The sequence below is a fragment of the Cryptomeria japonica genome, chromosome 3, assembly GCF_030272615.1.
Source record: "Cryptomeria japonica chromosome 3, Sugi_1.0, whole genome shotgun sequence".
In the NCBI taxonomy this organism is placed as follows: domain Eukaryota; kingdom Viridiplantae; phylum Streptophyta; class Pinopsida; order Cupressales; family Cupressaceae; genus Cryptomeria; species Cryptomeria japonica.
In genome coordinates, this window is record NC_081407.1 from 587,954,112 (window position 1) to 587,976,516 (window position 22,405).

Here is a 22,405-nt window from a genome sequence, read left to right on the forward strand (position 1 = left end):
AACATCCATACAAAAGAAAATGGTGTATATCGGGGTTACAACCCTGACCTACACCTAGTCTCCCCTTCCTAGTGTATGTTGGGGTTATAACCTCGACCCACACCATTTTATCTTGAAGTTTTCCCAAGTGCTTTCACATGGTGCATGTCATGGTTATAACCCCGCCATATACTATGGTTCCTCCCCATGATGCATGTTGGGATTATAACCCTGACATACACCAAAATGCAGTTTTCCTTTCCCTTGCCTTGAGTAAGGTGTAAATCAAGATTATAAGCCTGATATCACCATTTGTCATTATTTGATCTTCCTAGGTACAAATTGGACTTTCAAGCCTGATTTACACCATTTTATATTTTTAAGTATTTTAAGTGCAAATTGGACTTAAAAGTCTGAATGCACTTATTAAACCCTGATTGGCAAATTTTTGTCTTTTTTGTCCAACTTCAGGAATTCATCAAAGCCATTCTAGCAACTCCATTTCAGACATTAGATTCCATATACCACGACCCGAGAATTTTAAATTACATGATACGAAGTGAGGACATGAAGACTCTATTGTTGAAGAGTGTTGGAAACAAGACGAGGCTGCACACACTTAGTCATTTTTATGCATCTCTAGTCTAGTGTCATTTTGTAATCTCAATTGACACCTCCAATGTCAAATGTATTCATATTTTTGCATCTAGAATATGCAAAAGTCCTAAGTCAAATAGGACTCTTCTTTGATTTTGTCACAGTTTTCCTAGATTAGCTCATTGCACCTCACCTATATATATGAGGTTTCTCATTGTAATTTTCATCTTTAATCTTATGCAATGAAACTCCGTCAAAGTGAAGAGAAAAGTGAAACTTTGAGTTCATATTGTTGTTTTATAAATTTGATCAAATAAGAAGATACCTTTGGCATTCAGACTTTGTGTTGGATTTATGGTGAAAGTGTTCTTACATCATTCTTGTGATAAAATCTTGTTGTGATCAAATAAGAGCATTGTGCTAAGAAAATATTAAAGAGTAGAATAAATTTTGGTTTGTAAACTTTGTTTTACATTTCAACTCTTGTTAAATAGAATTAGTAATTAGTGCAAGAGGTAACAATTCAAAGACTTTGAGCTGCATCTTTCTATTTTGAGAAAAAGTTAGCTAAATTGTAATAAGATGACATTTCAATTGTTCTTTTCTTTGTTATCTTGGTACACATCGTGGGCTACATAAGTTATTTGAAGAAGGTTGATAGGATTATAGTGAGTACAAGACTTTGAGCTTGGACATTGTTTTCTTGTCCCAGAGAAGCAATGAAGAACTGTGTGCCTTTACGAAAATTTTGCTTCTTTATTTGTATTTTTCTTTTGCATTTTCTAAGTAATTTATTTGTAACTTTGAAGTTATATTGATCATTACTACTCCACATTGTAAAGAGTTTCCAAAAAAAGAGGAGAGAATAACATCTATTCTACAAAGAGAATAAGATGATGTACCTCCTAGGTTTTAAATAGGATTCATAGTTAAATTTGTGTTTCAAAAAAAGAGAGTACTAAGCAAAGGGGGAGCCTTCCCTTGCAATTAGGAGAGACTTAATCTCACAAACTGTGGTTGAAACCACAATTTTGTGAACTTCCCCAGTTTACAAAATTTTCACCCAACAATAATAAACCTTGCCTTTTCGTTCTCTTCAAATTCCTTGATCTCATCTGGAGTGTTCACCCTAGTTTGCGGTTAGTGTAATTATTTGTAAGAGACTTCCATACTTCATAGCCAAGAGAAATTAGGAAACCTTGCATCTTCACTTTCCAAAACACATAGTGTCATGCCCAAACTTTTGGGCAAAAACACAAACAACAATTTTTTTTGAACACTCAATTACATGCAACCTATGCTTAATTAGGTGTGAGAACTTACAAATTGTTCCAAATGAAATCTTAAATGATATTAAAATGGGTTTCTAAAGTGAGCGATGAATTAAAATTTAACTAGAAGCCTTAGGTTTCAATAAAACTCCTAGACGATAGAATTAGATTATTACTTACATAACAATTACGATAACTCCTATTATCAAGCGGAACAAATTAATTTTATAAGGACAATAATAAATTCACTCAAATGTCCCTTCCATTTTAGTTGTGTTTTATAATACTTAATTAGACCAACTACTACTAAATTGACATTAATACAATTACTTGATTCAATATCAATTATATAACTAATATCAAGTTTCCTCCATCATTGTTATTATATTCTTCCTTTATAACTTAATTAAATCTTACATCTATTAATTAATCATTAATACAATTTTAACGTAATAATATTAATTAATTGAGCAAATAAAATTGGAGTGCCAAACGTTAATATGTTAATTAATTTATTCAATATAAGGTTCCATCTAGGTCAAATAAGTTCGCAAGATTAAGTTCATTGACTTATTCTAGAAAAATATATTACGCCACTACAATATCTTCTTACAAATAAACATTTAATAACCTATATTAAATGCTTCCATATAATTATAAATATAATTAAAATCTCAAAGTATTTATACAACTTAAATCAAGTTGCAATATATTTATCCTCCAAACATTAGATATTAAATATTTAATACACAACATTTAAATTACCTCTTGATTTAAATTTAATCATTAAACTTTATAAAATACCCATCAATAAACTTCTTTAATGAATTTACTCAAAAGAGTATATCATTTCTCTATAAATAATCAGTCCCCAAATTTAATAAATATTGACATTAAAAATATTTCTTAAACTTAATTTAAAACAACATACTATTTAAACTTTTCATTAATAAACTTTTCAATACAACCTACCCATAATATGGGAATAATATGATAAAAAACAATTAATTCCTAATACAAAAGCCAACCCCAAATAAATAAACAAAAATTTAAACAAATGGGGATAACCCATTTCAAATTTTAAAAGGAAGCTCCCATCTTCCCCCCCTTTTATTTATTTTATTATTATTCTCTTTTATAACCCTAACTAGCGTTTGTTTTATTCTTTTGCTTTTAAAACTATAAACTCACATCTTTATTTCTTTTCTATCTATTTGCTTCTACCCTAACCCGAAATTGGGTTAGGGTTTATTTTTCTTGTATGTGTGTGTATGCAGGGTCTATGACGGCAGAGGAGGCCGATGGAGGCAGCCATGGCGAAGGACGAGGTGAAGGGCCACTGGGCACCACTATGGATACCCACAGTGGCGGCCTTGTGCTGCTCATTGTGGTTATCCATAGTGGCGACCCCGACGCCACCCACTATGGATACCCATAGTGGTGGCACCGACGCCGCCCGCTGTGGAAGTCCACGGTGGCCGAGTTTGCCCTAAATTAAATTTTGTTGTTCTTTTTTAAAAAAATAAAAAAATAAAAAATAAATGCTTTAAAACATATATATATATATATATATATATATATATATATATATATATATATATATATATATATATATATATATATATATATATATATATATATATATATAAGTTCCGATTAATTAAAAAAGCAGGTTTTTAGGACCCGAAACCTTTACATAAGATATTAAGAAAAGACACCAAAAGATCAGAGCTTAAGAGCTACATACAAAAAGACTGGCAAAAAGCCAGTGAACAGAAAGGACAACAAAACTAACAACAACAAAGAAACTGAGAAGGCACTACACAAAAAATTTCTTCAACAAGTCCTCCGCCTTTGTCACCAGCTCGTCGTAAGAAGTCCCGATAGCTTTAAGGTCTTCTAGATCCTTGTTAGGTTTTTTTTCCTTCTTTTTGCCTCTGGTGTGGGTTCTGGGGCCTTGAGCTTCCCCTGTTCCTTCCGTTTCCAGGTCAATGTCCAGGATTTCATTTTCATCATCTAGTTTACTGATGAGAGTGTTGGTGTTGTTGGCTGAAATCTTCAAGGTGCTAAGGCTCTATTTAGCAATGTTCTTCAGGCACTCCTCAATTTTACCAATTTTGTTGACAGTTTCTGTGAGAGTGTGGTCATTAGTGTCAGCAAGATTCTTTCTTTCCAGTAAATCCTTCTCAATTTTTTCAAACCTAGGGTTGAAAGAATCTTTTATGTCTTCAGCTTTGGCGATGGTACTTTTCAGGCCCTCTATAAAGTTGGCCATGGTCTTCCCTTCCCTTGTATTGATGGTTTCCAGGATCAAGATTCTATTACAGAGTTTTTTATTTTCATCCACAACTTTCTTGTAACCATTGATGAGCCACTCCATAGTTTCCATGAAACCTTGCAGACCCTCAAGGGGAGGGTTAGAGGGGGGTCAACTTTTCCAGGGGTTGCCTTTTCCTCTTTAGGGGTGTACTAGATGGTTGTGTCAACATCCCTAAGAACTTCGTCCATGGTCTCCTTTTCTGGATTCTGATAATCTTCCAGGGCCCTTACCTGCTTGTGGGCTTCTGGTTCATTAACAGTCTCCTCTTTCTTCTTGTACATTTTCCTTGCTTGGGTGTGAGCTTTAGTCTTCTTCTTTAGCTGTCCTTGAGGGTATTCCTCCTCAGAGTCATCTAAAATCTCCTCTTCTAAAGAAATGCTAATTAGGGGTCTACCTTTAGGCTTTTTGCCCTTAGAGGATGAGGGTCTGGTTTTGATGTATTTCCTCTTCTTCCTACTTTCATAATTCGAGACATTAATGTTGTCCTCAATATCAGTCGAAGGGTCACTTTCAGACTCCTCTTCCTCTGAGAAGGCAGGGTCAGACCCCTCATCCTTAGAATCCATAGAGGGCTGCATCCGAGCAATTTGGTTGGCCTTAAGATGGTCATAGATTAGAACCATAAGGCCTTGGTGCATGGTCGTATCACCCTGTGGGTTCTCTTTCTAGGCCTTGAGGGACGCATTCATCGAGCAGAGCAGAAAATAAGGGAAGTTAACCTTATCATTGTGCCTAAAGTGATTCAGTAGAACAAAGTTATAACCATAAACTTTAGTGAACCTACCATCTAGAGTGATGTATCGCATTAAAACAAAGAGGACTTCTCACCAGGGTTTGGCAAAAGCCCTGGGCGGGTAGTATTTTTTGCTCAACTTTACTAGTCATTTCTTCTCTTTCTCGGTGTCCGGGTATCTTTCAATAGCTTCCCTACTGACTTTCCTATCTCTGTAGAAGTTTCACCCTTCTCTTGTGAGGCCCGTAGCTTGAGCAATTAAATCTTCATCGATTTCTACAGTTTGGTTTCCTTTTTTCAGCATGCCCTTTTTCCAATTTTTACAGAAAAAACTGGTGATCATACCGTCGCGACCGTGGAGTCTCTCCATGAATTTCGAGAAGCCACCCTTCTGCAGAATACCCCAAACTTCCTCCTTCTGTTTCCATTCTTTACAACTACTTGGTTCATATCGCCTCCTGTTACCATCGATATTGTTGATGTTCAACACCAAATTTTGAAACTTGCAGAGCAGATTAGCTGGTGAGCTTTTCAAAACTATCAAAGTCACCCAGAAAGCATGGGAACTTATGGCATTGGTAATATAATAAATGAGTCTCTCATTATTATAATGACTCGAAGTACTCAAGTCAGTTCTTTTCATAATTATCCTGTCCATCAAGTATCTTTGGAGTATTTCTATAACAATCATAGCAAATGATTTGCTTGACATCTCTGGGGAGTCCTTGTTCTCCCATCCACGTGGTAATTGCTTACTTGTTAACTGCCGCAGTGGCAACCCAGTCAGCAGAGCCATTGGCCTCCCGGTAAATGTGGGATATGTAGCTTTTTTTAAAGGTGCTAATAAGGTCTCTAGCAGAGGTGATAATGTTGTTGATCGACCATGAAGGTTTTGAGACCCCCTTAAGACAATTAATAATATTGTTTGAGTCCCCTTCAATCCAAAGGTGGGGACAATTCCATTTTTTAGCTAGGAGGATACCTTGGAGGGCAGCCATCGCTTCAACTTTATGATTAGTTTGGATTCCAATAGGGACAATGACCATTTCCTTACACATTCCTTTGTCATCTCTTAGAACAACTCCACAACCTGAAGGACCTGGGTTACCTTTGGCAGCACCGTCAAAATTAAATAACCTGAATACTAAGATAGAATGTATTTTTTTTTTTAAAACTTAATTTTTAGCTTATTAACACACACACACACATATATATACATTAATGTATATATGTAGTTATTCTTTTCTTTTAAAAATAAATACCACAGTTTAGATGTAGGTTTAAAACATTGGGCATATTCATTTCAATATACATATCTCTTTGTTTATATCTATTTAGCTATCTTTTGGTTTAAATAGTCATAGCTGGATTTATTTATTTCCTACTATACATGTATTTTCAGAAATAGAAAATATGACAGTAATGAATTTATTTCAGCTGCAACTAACTTTTCTTTAAAATTTATTTAATCAACAACAAGATGAATGCAAGATTTAAACTAACTCTTAGAATTACTATTAATTTGTGAGTATAAACTATAGACATAAAGGGATATTTCATTTCTTTTATTAATGACTGCACTATTAACATTAATTTATTTCTTTCCCCCTTTTTTTTAATTAGCTTAATAAGACAAAAACAAATTTCTTTTCTAATATATTTCAACAAGTAAATATCAATAGAGACTATCTCAAATATCTATAAAGAAATAACTCTATTTTTATTCTTTTCTTTGCAAGAATATGCTCAAGTAAATTACATCTTTATTTCATGATAAGTTTTAGGCAAATAATTATATTTAATACATCATGGTAACTTTTACAATAGGTAGATTCCAAACTTAGCCTTTCATTTCTACTAAATGAGGGCTTCCCAAATATATACATGTTTTTGCAACTAAATACAAATAAAATTAGGTTCAACTCATAGCCCTTTTTCTTTCCATCATTTCCCAAGCAAACCTGCAACAAAAAGCTTTTAGGTTGTGACCATGAAAGCTCACCTCCCAACCTAGGCATACTAGAAGCCACCCCCGAGCTTGGAGAACCAAGACCTAAACGGGATACACAAACAAGTAAGACAACTTCATAACATTCACATTCCCATCCCAAGGCTAAACATCATCACATACGTGACTTTTAAATGGGGTGAAGGTGGACTAAGTACCTTGAGGAGAAAACTACAAAATAGGAGCAACATATTGTCATTGCAAGGCAACCAAGAACACTTCTGCAAGTTCCAAACTTGTCCCAACAATTCCTTATGACCCCCAAGGCATACAAGCCAACAAATCTCCCCTTATGACCCCCAATGCATAAAAAAATCACTATGAAACAAGGGTCACAAAAATCCCTTGAGAATTACTCTCTTCCAAAGAGAGCCTCTCACTCTAAGGTTGTCAAACAACCCTTCACCCCAAGGTCACTCTACCCTCCCAAGGGTGAGTTTGGCCTTGAAAACTCCTAAAACATAAATATGAAAACTCAACTAAAAGTACAAAGGGTAGAACACAACATCTTCCTACATAAATACAAGAAACAACAATGGGAGAAACAATGCAACTTGCAATCTTTCAAAGTTTACAACATACATAAGGTAGTGATTTAACCAACCTTGAAATTTGCCAAAAAGGATGCAAAGGATAGTTTGTAGAAGAGCTGCCCAAATCTACAACTTCTTCCTTCTCAAGACTTAACCAAAATTTCCTATACTAAACTTTCAAAAACTTCTCAAGATTCTAAGTCTCCAAAGATGGAGAGTGGGTGATTACCATCCTAAGTCTCAAACCCTTCTATAAGAAGGCTCCTCTCACTCTTTCCAACCTCTTAGATAGAGTATGAGCTCACATTGGTTGGTCTTCCCAACCTCTTACAGGTTACTAAAACTGGCAAGCTTGAAAAGGGGGAAGAGAAAATGGGGAAGAGGGAATTGACACAAGAAATGATGGTTGTCTTACCTAGGTGGAATCCTCAAGTTGGATTTTCGTCCATCTTGAGAAAATCAATTTTTGAGGTGACTAAGCAGTCACATGGGAGTGGTCACATGCTTAAAAATGCTCCTAACCCATAGGTATACCATATGGACCTATGAAAAAGCCCCTAAACTAACCCTAGGAGTCAATTTGACCCCTTAGAAACCCACCTGAAGTTTACCCACGGGTCAAACTTGAGTTGACCACTCCAAAGACTCTCTATCCAAGACTGATCTAGGACCACACTCAAATATTTGAAAATAGCATTGGTTGAAACAATTTCCTTCCAAGAGACATAGCATTTTCCACACACTTTATATCACATGTGTCAAGTGACACAATAAAAATATATTACTTAATTACACATGGCAAATGCCTCTTTTTTGGATTAAACAGTTAAATTAATACAATTTAACATACATTCAAACATTTACGTTTACGAATAAAACACAATACATATGGGGTGTTGTCTTTCCAAATAGACAACCCCTGGTTTCACAAACGCACAAAGGTCTAGGCTTGATTCTCTGTATTGTTTTCATGGTCACATGGATAGTTTTCTTGCACATCTCATTTTACACATTAATAATTCCCAAATAACCACATATAAATTTAACATATAAGAAGAATACAATTCGATCACTTTGCATACAATTTCCATCATGCAAATCAAATTACCATATATCCTATAAGATCCACATAAAGCAATTCACTTTACGACACTATCATAATCCTCATGGAACTCAATCATTAATACGACATGCATCCATGTTTTCTAATATCATAATGAAGTACTGCAAATTCAGAGATAGCTGACATATGTCATATCACGATTATCCAATCAATGGATCATATAGGATTTAAATCCACAACACATCAAAATGTACACCGCAAGGTGACATGATTTCGTAACCTGGTTCAATTACTTTCTCACTAATCTATCCATCTAACATAGCCCATCCTATTGAATTATAGCATTTATTAATAAGGTCAACCATGGTCAATTAAGTTAACCAGAGCTTGATCGGGGAGGGGCTCTACACATAGTTAGATCCATCAAACATAAGGATTATTAATTTGTAAACCACCAGTATCTCCTCAATTCGTTAAGCTCTTCTCCATGGAACTAAAGCTCTGATACCAATTGTTGAATATTCTAATGTACAAGACAAATGAGAGGGGAGTAAATCAGTTGTATAAAATTTCAAATCTATTTATTAAGTCAGATCTGCAACAATTTAACTTTAACACATAATTTATTGAAAGATATGATTATGAAAGAGCATGAGAAACCCGAGAACACCATAAGCAATGAAACACTAGATTTTATGTGGAAAACCTTGTTACCGAAAAAACCATGGAGAATGCTATTCTCAATATATGAACACCTATTAGGGTGACATCAGTTAAGGTAATTTTTACAAAGAAAGGCTCATTGCTAAAAAAGGGCTCACTGCCTGAGAGAATGAAAGAGATGCTCATTGTCAGAGGGATTACTACCAAAATGAAGAAGAATAAAAGAGAAAGAATCCATCACTAATTAACTTTTGCAACCATAAGATCTATAGATACCTTTGGTTCATTGCTTCAGTTAGCTAACACATGAAAGTTCACACTACTCAACACTTTTCACTAACTCAAACACTAGTCATCAAACAATTAGGAAGATAAATCCTCTTTCATACACCTTCATTACATTTTACTTTATTTCACACACCTTCAACCATATTCACACCTCTATTTATAGCATCCTCACATAAGCGAATTTTCCTAAGGTCGGCTAAGCATCTCAACTGAACACAACTCAAATTTAGTCGACACTAAACATTCCCATGGTGGAAAACAATGTAAAGGGGACCACACCGCATCTTAATTAGTATAAAAATTTAAAATCAAACAAGTAATACAATGATCCATAATCATTAGAGCAGTAATATAAAGTGTAAACACCTGAGGTTGGTCAAACCTATAGAAAAGGCCATGAAACTTTGAAACCATGCTTTTGAATCCCAAGAACAAATTCCAACTAAATAGAATAAAGTTAAGGACATTATCAACTTAACTCCAAAACCACAATGTCATACAACCATAATACGGAGAAATGCGGAGCATGCACTTCATATGAAAACATTTTCAAACACTGTCAAACATACTAGTAAACACAACTTCCTTATCACAACAATATAGATCACCGAATCTAGAATATAACATCTCTAAACATAGCTTAACAATATATCCAAACCGCATGAATAGATATACAACATAGAAGATATGTAGAGCAAATCTCTCAGTACAACTGCACAAAAAAATAACATCACTTATATGAACTAGTCACTAATGACAACCAAGGCATGCTGACATCAATGAAAACACATAAGTAGCTCATTCTGATAAAAGTTGCAACAATACCATCACATGCTCACTAGGGTTTGATCTCCATTGTTTCCCATTTTTATTGATCTTGCTTAATATTGATTATGGTTGCTCTCAGATTTTGTATTGTGCACAAGAGCTCAATAGAGAATAGATTATGGTTATGTATGCAATTCGATAATATGTATATGTTTGATTGAATGATCGAGATATGAAGGGATAGGGAAAGAGTCCTCTTTTATAGAGAGTATCCTAAAAATGGATGGCTAGTATTAAGAGGTGGAAGGATAAATGGTCGGCTTAGATTAGAGGGTAGGTATAGGAAATAGGAAAATATTAGAGAGGTAGTTAAAGGTAAATTAAGAGATGAATGACAAGTGTCATGGAGGAAAAAAGCTAATGAATGAATGAATTAAATAAATATTTATTTAATTAATAGAAGAGGTGAGAAGAGGATAAATGAATTAATTAAATAAATTAAAACCTATTTAATTAATAGATGTCTTAAGATAAAATGATTAAATAAATAAAATATTTATTTAATTAGGCTAGGATAATTTTAGGTGTTTACATTTTACCCCTCTTTGAGACAATGTAGCTTGTCGCATTGTTTCAAAAAAAAATAAAGCACTGGTACAATAAGTTGCCCCTAGTGAGGAAGATGGCATGCCCTGTCAAGGGATTAGGTATAATTTTTTTAAAAAAATTGGACAATCTCTTGAAAAGAAATGGCTAGAAAATGGAAAAGGTAGATGAAAAAGGATGAAGATAGGTGAAAATGAGAACAGAAGGGATCATGACGACCAAAGAGAGTCACCACGAGTATCTAGGGTTATCAACCCTATAAATAGGAGCTTGGAAGAGGAACCACCACATTTGCATCCATCACTTTCATTGTTCATGGCGTAGAGCGAAGGAGAGGTTAAGAGCATAGTAGTGGGGCCATGGCAAAGAGATTCTATTAATTCAAGCATGTTTGATGGCACGAGTGACCCAAGGAGTATGGAGAGCACGTATGCACCCTATCTTACTTTTGATTTTGTATATTTAATGCATCATAAATTGTGCTAGTTTGCAATTTGCCAAAAATGCGGTAGTTAGGAATTTCAAATTCACATCTACATTCACTCTTAGTGCGTCTAGGTTGCATGGTAGCATGTCTATGTTTTTAACACATATGGGGTTAGTAAAAATGCATATATGGTCTACAAACTACATCTATGATCAAACACACTTTGACCACAAATACATCAACACTCTATCACTTTCAGTATGTTGTCTTTAGAAGTAAAAATATCCTTATAGAATAGGTAGAACTACCTTTTATTGTCCTCATGTTTAGTAAGAAATTTATCTTCATGGTAGATGTTTTCTATGTATTCCTTTGCCCCTTTTCTTTTAAATACCAGAAGAAATTTTTTGTACCTTTGTCTCCATTATTAAGGTAATTAAGTTTTGCTCTAACATTAAGACCCTGAATCTTAGACGTAAATTTCCATAACAAGATCCTCACACAAAGGCTCATTTTAAGGATATTTTAAAAGTTTATTCTTTGTAGCAAGTAGTTTGTATTGCATTATATTTTCTTCTTTCCTCTTATCCATTGATTTCTTTTTTCCTATGGTTTTGAATAAAATCTTCCAGCCATTCACAATATGGTTTCATCTTTCAATAGCATACTTGTCCTTGAGCATCCATTTGTTTATTTACCTTAGTGTATACATTGTATCTTTGCAACCTCCATCCTTCAACATTTTCGTATTTAGAATTGTGAGATTTTGCCAAGATCTAGAGGCAATGGAAAGCACAAATAAGAGAGAACAAAATAGATGATAGGAATAAACTATATTCTATCAAGATGCAAAATATGATCAACTGGATCATTACAAGATGTTCAATGATTGTCCGTACAAACAATGTAGATGAGCCAACTTATATAGGAATGCTATATGGATATTGTTCACCCCAACAATAAGAAGAATAACTCTAATTGAAGTCTCAATCCGAAGTTTGAACATTCATTTGGTAAAGTCACTATTTCCATAGCTAGTGTTCATTTGATTGTCAACCTAGGGACGTATTATTTGAAATGGGTTTACACTATATATGCACTAAGTTCCTGTAATAGCTATTCTGCATTACTGCAACAACTAACATTATGTGGAAAAAGGTAAAAGCCTACATGAAGTATTCTGCATAAATTCTTAAAAGCAATGCTGGATAAATTCAATATGGATAAACATGAATTACTCTATTCTGGTTTGGCTGCAAGAACAGTCAATGGATCTGTTTCCAATGGTTGCAGGGATAGTTAATGCAAGAACTTCTACTGTTGCTAAAGAAAGAAAACTAATTTTAACAAACACACAGGATCACTCACCAAGTGGGCCCCCTTGGATGAGTGATACCAGGCTTCCCGAAAAACAACTCTTAACAGATCAGAATAACATAACTTTTATTCATCCTTTTCTGAAAGTGATTACATAGTTTTAAAAAGAAACTCAAGAATGACTATCAAAAATTCTTTTCTCTATTCTTCTCCTTTTCTGTCTAACTCTTTAGAAGAAGAAGAGCTCTTTATTAAAAAGAAATTAACTACAAAAGACCACACAAATCACGCCCAAAAGAAGAGGAGGATGATTGACTGATAAAGAAGATAACTGGAGCTATGTTGTAGGAAATGTGGATCTAAACTGCACCACAGTCTTTACATGCCACGACGGTATATGCAAATTCAATACCCACTAAAGTTAGACATTGGTAATGTCGTTTGACTGCTCCGCTTACGTCGTACCTTGCGCTTTCTCAAGTCCTCTATAGTTTGATCTTCAATTCTCACACATATCCTTTCCTTCATCAGGCGCGATATGAGAACATCCACCGTGGTATCATTTATTACCTACACTACAATAGAAATAACATACAAGGACATACATACACATTTTATTTAATTAACACATCTATTAATTCACATATGATATTACCCTAAATAATCTGCATGGCTACAGGAATAAATCACATGGCTGGAGGAATAAATGACTTCGCAGGAATAGACTGGCAAAGGTAGAACATGATTTAATAAGTTCAAGCTTAACATATGGAATACATATAGTCAACTTCCAATACAGTACTACTACTATGCAAACCAAAAGATAACAAAAACTCAAGAGTTCTGAGGATAAAAATATAACAAAGTATCAGCTCATCATGCCCCCCAACTTTAAGAGCCTGTTGATCCTACAGCAAAAGGAAAGTTTCTGACTCTTGCACTAACTCTCAAATCACCAATGGTGCCCTGACCTGTCCCTCCTAAAGCCAAATTCCAATAAAGTCCCTTCATTTTTTCCAACCTGGACCATCTATATGATTCTTCTGTGAGTGCATCATAGGGCTAATCTGTAGGCTGACATCCCAATAGTGGCCACATGAGAAAAGGAGGCTGAAAGATCAGTGGTAGCCAATTGTTGGTTTTCTCTCTGCCTAGCTGTATATATTTGGGGGCTCTTTGCATAACTGCTTGAAAATTTTGCAATGAATAAGGTTCCCCCTGCTTTAATTGATCTGGTAAGTTATTCCAGCGTTGAGTTAACCCATCTATTGCAGTTGCTCTGTCGGTCTGAACTACATGCTCATATGCCTGATAGATTTCTTTTCTCATTGGAAGCACTAGTTTTCTAATATCATCCCTCACCAGTAATTTCTGCCATTCATAATAAAGAACTCTTGGTTCTTTTGATTCTTTGGTTAATGGCAATGGGAAGTCAAACTCTAAATCCTTATATGCTTTGGCTTGTGTCCCCATGCTGATCTCATTCTAGATCTATGAAATTAAAGCTTTGATATGGATATCCCCAATATATAATAAAGGGTTCCACTCACTGTCTGAGGATACAACATAGTTATGTAAATAGAATTCACATAGCAAATTCTTCATAGCTAGTGGAGAGGTTTGGTAAGCATAAAAGAACTCTTCAGGGGTTTCTTAAGAGGGGCTAAGATCCCTAACAATGCGGTTCAATTTGAAATTTAAATACCGCTCCTTCAAATGCATAGAATAAATCCTTGGAGGTGACCTACATTGCATCAATTCAGGGACCATACTAGCAATTGTTTCAACTTTAGCCTCTAATTCCTCAATTTTGCTATCCCTCTTTTCAATTTGTTTTTGTTTTTTATCAATAATCCCTTGCAACCTAGCCCTCTCTATTTCCCATTATCTATAAATGTTAAAGCAATGGATAAATTGCTTAGGGATGAAGGAGGTCTAATAGGTGTTACCTTAGGCCGTGGGTTTTCTTCAATAAATTCCTCAATCTGTGCTGGAATCTCTCCAATATTTTCCTCAAACTGATGTGAAGTGTCTCCACCAGTTTCTTCAAACTGTTCTGGAATCTCTCCAATTATTTCTTCAGGTTGTTGTGAAATATCTCCAACATTTTCCTCAAACTTCTCTTGATTCTCTTCAATAGTTTCCTCAAAATGATGTGAAGTGTCTCCACTAGTTTCTTCATTAACCTCCTCAAGCTGTTGTGCCACAAAAGCAAGATTTATCAATCTTTCTTCATTAGCTTCTACTTGGATTTTAGCATCCACAAGGCTTCCTTCTTCTTGTAATTCGATATTGGTGGTGCTTCCTTCTTCTAATGTTTCCACTACAATAACCTCTTTTGGACCACCTATTGTATGAGCCTTCTGGGTCCTACTCCATGTTCTTCTTACATAAACTTTTGGAGTGGATGCAGGAATGGTTTCAGTTGCTGCAGGAGTTTTTCTTTTTGTCCTACGTCTCTTGGTTGCAGGAGAAATTTGAGTTGCCTGCGGCTGCATCATGGGTTCCTCATCTGTTTCATTCCTTTCCAACTCCTTGCCTTTTCTCCTTGAAATTGGTGAACTCTGCTTTGGCGCTCCTTGCATCTTTTGATTCTAGAAATAGTTCCCCTTCTTGCAGCAACCTTGTTACTTCTGCTATTCATTTCTCCGTTGCAATAACCCTTAAGCCTTTAACCGTAGCTTCTCCTTCATTGAAGGAATGCATAAATTCTGCAGCTATTTCTTCATTAAAGTCTCTGATTTTCAAGAAGTAATCCAACCAGCCATGGTGTCTAAAATTATGCTCACAAAGAGCATCCTACAACAACACATCATGAACTATTGGCTCATGGCGGATTAGATCACCACCCATCTCTTACTCTACTAGTATTGGACACTATGCAGCTGAGAAACAGAACCAAAATATCCGTCAGACTTGCTAAATTGAAAATTCCATAATATTTCAATTCCCGTGGCAGAATTTATTATTTGCTTGCGTGAAATAATAACTTGATAAACAATGATGGCATGCAATCAATTCTAAGTACCAAAAAGGATGGATAATCAATAACTTTGGAAATTGAATCATAAAGCACCCCCCCCCCCCAACTTAACCTAGCATGTGTCCACACAAGCTGACGAGATTTCAGGGAGTGTAGCGGATTTAAAAAAAAGAATAATCATAATTAAATAATAAATACATAATTAAAACAAAACACAATATGCACATACCTGCAGTCATACGAAAAATGATGGCGAAATGAAGTGAAATGACAGATAAGAAAGTGGGATGGAATGATGTGGATGGAATTTTATTTATGGAGAAGAATATTCCTATAAGAGATGGAAATATTTATTATGAAATGATGTGAGAAGAATTATGAAGCGACAAGCATGTTCACTGCAGTGGCTGCAGGAACCTCACCGTTATTACTTTGCTCAATTGCAGCAGGAAGTTGATCAGCTGCTGCAGGATCCTTGATAGTGGTTGTAGGAACCTTGTCAGTTGCTGCAGGAACCTTTGTTTCATCCTTTTGGTCAAATTGCTGCAAGAACCCCTCTTTAGTGGTCGGCTTATGATACAGACGTAGTCGGTGACCATTCACTAAAAGCTTAAACTGAACAGGATCACTTGTGGTCAAATGAACTGCTCCATTATTGAAAACTTCTTCTATCTCATATGGACCTAACCACCTAGTTTGCAACTTCCCCATAGTATCTTTATATCTGGAATCATATAGTAGTGCCCAGTCACCTACTTTGAACTTCTTGTCTTTGATATACTTATCATGCCACTTTACTCTCTGATTTTGAATTAGTTCTGTCTGCTAGATAGCTATTTTCCTCCATTCATCTGGAGTATTCAATTGTTGAATATATTCTTTCTGTGTTGTAGACAATGTCATATTTAATTGCAAAGTTGTCCTCAAATTTTTATGCTTGAATTCAATAAGCATCATTGTTGTTTTTCCATAAACCATCTCAAAAGGTGTAAAACCAATTGGTGTTTTCCAAGTTGTTTTGTATGCCCAAATTTCTTCTGAAAGCCTATGAGACTAGTCTTTTTTATGAACAGATACTGTTTTGGTAAGAATAACCTCAAGCTCCTATTTGTAACTTCTACCTGTCCATTAGCTTGTGGATGATACAGAGTAGATTTTATGTGCCTTATATTGTATTCATTGACCAAAGTTGCTATTAATGTTGAAGTAAATTGAGGTCCTTGGTCTGAGACAATCTCTCTTGGTACTCCATATCTTGTAAATATCTCTTCATAAGTAAACTCAGCCACCTTATTGTCTCTTGCATGTGTCATGGCACGAGCTTCCACCCATTTTGTTACATAGTCTGTACATACCAAAATGTAGGATTTGTCATTAGAAGGTGGATCAATTGGGCCAACAAAATCTAAACCCCATTTATCAAATGGTACTACTGATATTTGTGGATATAATGGCATTTCATCAGATTTTGTAGGTCTTCCCATATGTTGGCATCTATCACATTTCCTTGTATACTGTGTTGCATCCTTGTGTAATGCGGGCCAATAGTATCCTGCATTTAGTACTTTTAGTGTTGTTCTTTTGGCAACAAAATGTCCTCCACCTGGCTCATCATGACATGCATGCAGGATATCATATGTTTCATCTTCTCTCACACATCTTCTCATGGCTTGGTTAGGCCCAGTATAAAACAAACAATCAGCAAACCATGAGAAGTTAAAACTTTTTTCAACTAACAATCTTCTTTCCTTAGGAGAGAAATGAATTGGCATTTTAGCAGCAGCTAAATAATTGGCAATATCAGCATACCAGAGAGTATGAGCTTGGATAAGAAATAAATCTTCATTTGGAAAAGTATCATCTATCACTGTAGAATTTTCTTGTAACTGAAGTCTTGAAAGATAGTCTGCAACCACATTAGACTTCCCTGGCTTATCAACAACCGTGATATCAAATTATTGTATCAACAACAACCAGCGAGCCAATCTACCAGTTATTAAAGGCTTATTCATGAGATATCTTATTGCATTATGATCTGTATGCACAAATATAGGATATCCCGTGATATAGTGCCTAAATTTGTTGAGTGCATATATAGTAGCTAACATTTCCTTTTAGTGACTGTGTAATTCAACTCAGGTCCCTATAAGTTCTTGCTAATATAATGTATTACATTTTCCAATTTGTCAATCTTTTGTCATAAGACTACCCCTATTGCATAATCAGATGCATCGGTATGGATTTGAAATGGTAAAGACCAATTTGGACCTTTAAGAACTGGTGCTTGAGTCAAGGCATGCTTAAGCTTTAAGAAAGCTTCATTGCATGCTGAGGTCCATTTAAATTCTATATCCTTGGTAAGTAGTGAATATAAGGGACTTGCAATTTTGCTGAAATCCTTGATAAACCTTTTGTAGTATCCAACATGACCAAGGAAATTTCTTACATCTTTTTGCCTCACAGGGGCATTGATATTCTGAATGACTTCAATCTTTTTTGGATCCACCTGTATTCCTTTTACAGAGACATGATGACCAAGGAATATTCCTTTTTGCATCATGATGAAGCATTTCTCACTATTTAATGACAAACTATAGTCTTCACATTGTTGCAAAACTTTTTTCAGGTTCCCTAATGCTTGTTCAAATTTAGAACCATACGTTATAAAGTCATCCATATAGATTTCCATAACGTCTTGAGAAATATCAGAAAAGATACTGATCACCGCTCTTTGAAAAGTGGCTGGAGCATTACACAACCCAACAGGAAGAACAAAATATGCATATGTGCCCCAAGGACAAGTGAATGTTGTCTTCTCTTGATCCTCCGGGGCTATCTAAATCTGATTGTAACCACTGAATCCATCAAGGAATGAAAAGTATCTTTTACTAGCCAAGAAATCCAATACTTGATCCATAAATGGTAATGGAAAATGATCTTTTATTGTTGCTAAGTTCAAGGCTCTATAATCAACACATACCCTCCATTTTCCTCCTTTCTTAGAAACTATGCCCAAAGGTGATACCCATTGGCTATCAGAGATAGGATAGATAAACCCGACCTTTAACAACTTCTGCAATTCTTCTTTAACTATCTCCTTCAAGGCATGATTAATTATTCTTTGAGGTTGTCTGAGTGGGCAACACTCTTCTTTTATATTAGAAAAATGAGAAGAAGATACTTCTTGCGGCAACATAGTATGCAATATATCAGTGGCTGCAGGAAAGTCCAAACCTGCAATATTCGGAACCAACTCCTGCAATTGTTGTTCTTGTATCAATTCATTTATCAAAATTTGATAAAGAATTGAGTCCTCATCATGTAATTGCATGAATGGCGCCCTCGACTAATGATTAATAGAGGCAACTCCCTCATATTCTTCTCCTAAAATAGGCCAAACGACTTGTTGTTGATCAAGTTGGGGTTGTGTAGGAGAATACAAGGCTAATGTTTTTGTAAAATTCCCATCTGAAATAGTCATATCCCCTGATCTACATCCAATATATGCATTAGCCGTGGCAAGCCAATGTCTTCCCAAAATCACCGGATATCCTCCCAATGTTGCTTTTGGAGATAGAATCATAAAGTCTGTAGGGTATTCCCATGAATCCAATAACCACTACATCCTCAATGATACCATCAGGTCTTACTGTAGAACTATCAACAAGTTGTAGAACTGTGGGTGTAGACCTTAGACTATTGATTTCAAGTTGTTTCATTACTTCTCTTGTCATCACATTAATGGCTGCTCCTAAATCAATTAAAACATTTCTTATCTAGTAGCCATTAATGACTATACTTACAACAAGACTACTTGGATCAGAATATTTTTGAATTGCAACCTTGCCTAACATAATATCTGCCGATTGACCCATAACATGCATTGTTTGTGGATCCTTCTTCTTCATACTAGGTTTTTTTAAACATGCTTCTCTTAGTGCCTTACCATATATGGGAACATCTTTTATTGCTTGCAACAATGGAATTTTAACACAAATATGCTTCAGTTGATCTATAATATCAAAGCCTTGCTCTTGTTATGTGGGAACTTCCTTTTCTTGCAATCTCTGGGGAAATGGCAGTGATACCTACTTCTGAGGGATCGCATATGTTGGATCAGATATTTCTTGTTCTTCATAACTGGAGGAGATGGATTAGGCAGAGTTGTCCCAAATCAGAGGTGAATATCACTTAGAGATAGAGAATAGGTTGAGTATTGATTAAGATCTACTGAATAAGCTTGTTGTTGTTGTTGAGGCTTAATATTAGGATTTGGTAGTGGTTGAGTAGGCAACTGTGTTGGCTTAGGTGGGACTGCAGTGGCTGTAGGAGGAGACATTATTGCAGGAGGTTGTGGTTGCTGAATAGGTTGTTGATAACTAGAAGATTGGGCATTCCATGGCTGACTCCCCCTCCATTGAGAAGTAGGCTGCCAATCTCCTTGAAACTGACTTCCTTGGCTTTGAGATGGATACCAATTCCCTTGTGGCTGCTGCCACTATGGTATTTGATTACCAAAATGCTGCCCTTGGGCTTGAGAACCATACCAATTTTGATAATTACTAAGATTTTGAGCATAAGGTGGTTGCCATTGATTATTTGGCACATAAGAATTTCCATTATAACCAGAAAAAGAAAGTGGATCCGAAGGCATACCTTATCTTTGGAAATTCGGCCTTCTTTGAGCAACATAGAAGGCTTGCTCATCTTCACTTTGTATTGGCTTGAAGTCAGGAACTTCCACATTTGCAACCATTTTGCAATGACAATCCTTCTTTCGTTGTCTATAATGAGGGCAAAATTCTACAAGAAACGCATCAGATTCTTCATGTTTCTTCTTAGCTGCAAGTGAATCCAACTAGGTAGCCATATTATTTATAATGTCCTCCTTAATGTCCTTCAATACATGGCTAAGTTCCAATCTAGAAACTCCAATACTAGATGCTGGTGATGGTGCTCCTGGTTTGAAATGTATGTTCTTCTTAGAAGCAGATCTAGAATACTTCTTACAAATTTGTCCTATTTCAGCCCAAGTGGATTGTTTAATGTCACCTCCTCCCATAAGATCCAAAGAATTAGTGCATTCATCACTGATTCCCCTCAAAAATATTAATTTGAGGGAATCTTCATTGAGAGTACCATGTTTAGAATTTTTGACACTAAATAGGAATCTTTCCAGATAATCTTCAAGACTCTCATCTTCTTTTTGTTTCATTCTAAAGATATCATCCCCATGATGATCAGTGCCTCTACAATAATATTTCTATTTTACAAGAAACAACTGTTTCATCTCATCCCATGTATTGATTGTGCTACTACCCAAGCTCATAAACCATCTCAAGGAAGACTCCTTCAAGGTGGCAGGAAAATTTTTGAGTCTATGGGCATCTGTGGTATAGTCAAAACTCCTACAAAGAACATCAAACTCAAACATAAATGTGTTTGGGTCCTCTGTCACCAATCCATAGAATTTAGGGAGGGAAGAAGCTGGAATGTTCTTGAGATTGGCATTATCATGCTGATCAGATATGGGGAACTCAAACGTTGGGTCTGGTTGTGGTGGTGGATTATTTCCACCAGGAGGTGGGTTTCCTTGTATTGGACTTGTGGGGGTTGTTACTATATGCAGTTCTTCTTCTTGAGGTCCAAAGAGGAAATGAAGACTACATTCTAGGAATTTAGATTCAGGGTTACTCAAATTCTCTGGGGTTTGATAAAGTTCAGCAAAAGGATTTATATCTGAGGAATTATTTTCTACATGATTAGGATGACTGGGCAAAAATCTACCTAGAACATCTCTTCTCCATCTATGCATGCAGATTCATAAAATTCTTTTTCAAGCAGTCAAGTATGCCAAAAGAACAATTAACTAAAAACTGAAAAGATAATAACCATAACAGGTTCTTAGCTTGACACCATCCTTAGCAACGACGCCAAAAATGTTCACCCCAACAATAAGAATAATAACTCTAATTGAAGTCTCAATCCGAAGTTTGAACATTCATTTGGTGAAGTCACTATTTCCATAACTAGTGTTCATTTGATTGTCAACCCAGGGACGTAGTACTTGAAATGGGTCTGCACTATATATGCACTAAATTCCTGTAACAACTATTTTGCATTACTGCAACAACTAACATTATGCGGAAAAAGGTAAAAGGCTACATGAAGTATTCTGCATAAATTCTAAAAAGCAATGCTAGATAAATTCAATATGGATAAACAAGAATTACTCTGTTCTGGTTTGGCTGCAGGAACAGTCAATGGATCTGTTTCCAGTGGCTACAGGGACAGTCAATGCAAGAACTTCTACTGTTGCTAAAGAAAGAAAACTAATTTTAACAAACACACGGGTTCACTCACCAAGTGGGCCCCCTTGGATGAGTGATACCAGGCTTCCTGAAAAACAACTCTTAATAGATCAGAATAACATAACTTTTATTCATCCTTTTCTAAAAGTGATTACATAGTTTTAAAAAGAAACTCAAGAATGACTATAAAAAATTCTCTGCTCTATTCTTCTCCTTTTCTGTCTAACTCTTTAGAAGAAGAAGAGCTCTTTATTAAAAAGAAATTAACTACAAAAGACCACACAAATCACGCCCAAAAGAAGAGGCGGATGATTGACTGATAAAGAAGATAACTGGAGCTATGTTGTAGGAAACGTGGATCTAAACCGCACCATAGTCTTTACATGTCGCGGCAGTATTTGCAAATTCAATGCTCACTAAAGTTAGACATTGGTAAGGTCGCTTGACTGCTCTACTTACGTCGTACCTTGCGCTTGCTCAGGTCCTCTATAGTTTGATCTTCAGTTATCTCATACGTATCCTTTCTATAATGTCCCTA